Source organism: Gastrolobium bilobum, unplaced genomic scaffold (genome assembly GCF_033153095.1).
Source record: "Gastrolobium bilobum isolate Gb01-03AN ecotype WA unplaced genomic scaffold, APGP_CSIRO_Gbil_v1 utg57242, whole genome shotgun sequence".
Taxonomy (NCBI): Eukaryota; Viridiplantae; Streptophyta; class Magnoliopsida; order Fabales; family Fabaceae; genus Gastrolobium; species Gastrolobium bilobum.
Window position 1 is genome coordinate 82412 of NW_026899457.1, and position 3650 is coordinate 86061.

General features: G+C 35.0%; 1 pseudogene; it reads left to right on the forward strand.

Moving 5' to 3' along the window:
- Positions 1–1138: 1138 nt before the first annotated feature.
- LOC133290523 (zeatin O-glucosyltransferase-like) lies at positions 1139–2555 on the forward strand (annotated as a pseudogene).
- The last annotated feature ends 1095 nt before the right edge of the window (positions 2556–3650 follow it).

The following is a 3650-nucleotide window of genomic DNA, read 5'->3' on the forward strand; positions in this document are numbered from 1 at the left end:
TTACAAATAAGATTCAATTAATCAATTACTGAAATTTTGCGTAATAACCATGTCAACCAAACAAGCATGGTCTGCTTAATTTACCATGCCGGAAATCCATTTGAATATAAAGGTCAGTGATATCCCAATATAATTTAATGCAAAATTTTGAAGTTATCCCCGTAATCTCAAACTTCCTCCTCTCCCCCACATTTTTTTTTTAATTTTTTTTTGGCAAAGCTATATATGACAAGAATATGGCGAAACATAAATCAGAGTCACCGTTCATTATTTTTCCCTTTTTTTTTTTTTTCTGGGAGGGGGGCGGGACACAAACTCACCTTTCTAAATTCAAAGCTGACACAAACTGGGTTCGCGGTAGGAAACCAAAATATGGCAACAAGGGTTGGATAGAAATTTTAGGTATGGACTCTTTTAGTTAATAAGGAAGGTTATACTTAGAACTAATATTTATTTAAACATTTTACAGTTATATTTTAATTGTTGATTTTTGTCCATCAGCGATTATTATTTTTACAAATAATATCAAACATATTAATTAATTATTAATTTGCAATAAATTATAATCGTTGATCGACAAAAATCAACGATTAAGATATAATTATAAAAGATTGTAAACGAAAATAATTTATAAGTATCACTTTTGTCTTAGTTGTATATCCATAATTAATCTATCAAGGTCTTTATAGGTGGTTAGTTCCAAAGATAATTTCAAAATGATATCACCTCAAATAGTGCTTAGACAAGAAAGCAAGCGATTTTTTTTATTTTATTTTTTTTGCTTTTTCCCAACAAAATTACACTCAATGTCAAAAGAAATTATCTTATAAATTCTTTCGGTAAACAGTCTATTGACAAAAATTTCTTACAAGCCAATTACTTTGGAAACAAGTAACAGAAATAAACATTTATTCCTAAATGATCAAAGCACGCGTATAAATATTACATTTTCTCAATGATGAAATGTCCCGTGCCGCATGCTGCATTTTAAAATACTTGTATTTTTCAGTAACCACTAAATTCTAATATGTGATTCTATAAATACCCAACATACCACCTAGCAAAGCAACATCCAACACAAATGTTACTTAATCTAGTGCACAAGTTTAGTAACAGATTCTAGCTACCAAAGTTCCCAATGGCTTCTAAGTACCAAATCAATAGTGAAAGCCATAACAAGAATGCCTTTCATCAAAACCAAGTAGTGGTTGTTGTGATACCTTTCCCAGCACAAGGCCATCTCAATCCGCTTCTGCATCTGTCACGCCTATTCTTATCACACAACATACCTGTTCATTATGTTGGCACACCCACACAATCGACAGGCCACAGTTCGTGTCCAAGGTTGGGACTCAAAATCCATTTCAAACATTCATTTCCATGATTTTGAAGTTCCTCCCTTTGCTTCCCCTCCTCCAAACCCCAATGAAGAAACCAAATTCCCAACTCATATGATTCCTTGCTTTGAGGCCTCTTCACATCTGCGTGAGCCTGTGGCAGCACTTCTGCAATCCCTTTCATCTATAGCTAGAAGGGTCATAGTTATCCATGACTCCCTAACATCATCAGTGGCACAAGATACAAAAAATATAACAAAAGCAGAGAATTACACTTTTATCAGCTCCTCCGCCTTTTTTACCTTCTTGTTTTATTGGGAGGCAATGGGAAAGCCTCAAGTAGAAAACTCACTTATCCCTGAAGTTCCTTCTCTGGACGAATTCATCCCATCCCAAATGTTAGATTTTATTTCTTCACAAGTAGATTTCCATAATTTCAGTAATGGGAACATCTACAACACAACAAGGGCATTTGAAAGCCCTTACATGGAATCGTTGGAACGGATCATGAGTAACAGGCAGCATTGGGCATTGGGGCCCTTCAACCCTTTATCCATTGAGAAGAAAAACTCAAAGGGAAAGCATTTAAGCATGGAGTGGCTTGATAAACAAGAGCCAAAATCAGTTATATATGTATCTTTTGGGACGACAACAGCATTGACAGAGGAACAAGTCGAACAGATTGCAATTGGATTGGAGCAAAGCAAGCAAAAGTTCATCTGGGTGCTGAGAGATGCTGATAAAGGAGACATCTTCAATGGAGATGAAGTAAGAAGACATAAGCTTCCAAATGGGTTTGAAGAGAGAGTTGAGGAAATGGGGTTAGTTGTGAGAGACTGGGCACCCCAATTGGAAATTCTAAGCCATTCTTCAACAGGAGGATTTATGAGTAACTGTGGATGGAACTCATGCATAGAGAGCATAACCATGGGGGTTCCAATAGCGACATGGCCCATGCACGCTGATCAGCAAAGAAACAGTGTTTTGATAACACAAGTGCTGAAGATTGGTTTGGTTGTAAGTGATTGGGCTAAGAGAGATGAGTTGGTGACTGCATCAGTTATTGAGAATGCTGTGAGAAGGTTGATGGAAACAAAGGAAGGTGATGAGATGCGGGAGAGAGCAAGGCATCTCAAAAAAGCCATTCATAGGTCCATGGATGAAGGTGGAGTTTCTCGCATGGAAATGGATTCTTTCATTGCTCATATCACTCGATAGTATGGTTCAACCAGATGCTCTTCTGGCTTGGACATGGATCGAACCGAACCGGATTTTTTGAAAAATCCAACCGAATTGGTTTAAATGGTTCGATTCGATTCAAAATTGGTTTGGTTCAAAAGTGATTCGGAAGTGGTTCGGTTCGGTTCGGAACCGGTTCGGGTCGATCCTATTTTGAAAAGAAAAAATTTAAAAATTTAAAAAAAGTTATAAAAATCAATTTGGTTCGGTTTGAAAACGGTTTGGTTCGGTTCGAAAACGGTTCGGTTCGGTTCAAAATGATTCGGTTCTTAAACTGGTTCTAAAAACCAGTTCGGTTCATGAACTAGTTCTTTAAAAACCGATTCGGTTCATGAATTGTTTTTAAAAACCGATTATTTTAAGAGCGTTTCGGTTTGGTTCATGTTTTGGTTCAATTTTTTAATTATTTTGCACACCCCTACACACATAATGCTCTTATTTGGTAGGATATGGCAGAATTTCATACTGCAAGTGGTGAATGCAGGATTTGGTACGAAATGCACATATTATTTTGTGTTTTAAGACATTATCTGTTAAAGTTTCCGGGATGGTTATGTGTGCAAAGCCTTTTTGCTGAAATACTAAAATGAATGTTTATCCATATATTTCAAAACAATCCTTCTCTTGTATAAATAATTGTGCTCATAAATCAGTTAAGAATTATGAAATTATCTATATTATGTGCGACATAAAATAGAATTGGGTAGTAAGTTATATTCTGATCATTCTTACAATATTCACTGTGTTTTTTCTTATCATTCCCCACTGTTTGACTTCTACAAATTTTTCCTTAAAGATTAATATTAATATCTTGTCGGTATATTGTTTTTCATACATATTGTATAAAATCTCACATATTTGAAATACAATGTTAAAGGTTTAATTGTGGGTTATAGGGTGTATTTAGTGCAAACCCTGAGTTTTAAGTCAAAATACATATGAAGGGTAACAGTAAATTGACAGATATATAACCCTGATATGTGAAATGATAAAACTAAACCTTATATGAGGAAAATAATAATAGAAATGGATTTAGAACGAAATTTAGAATGGATAGGCAAGTTTTTGAAAAAA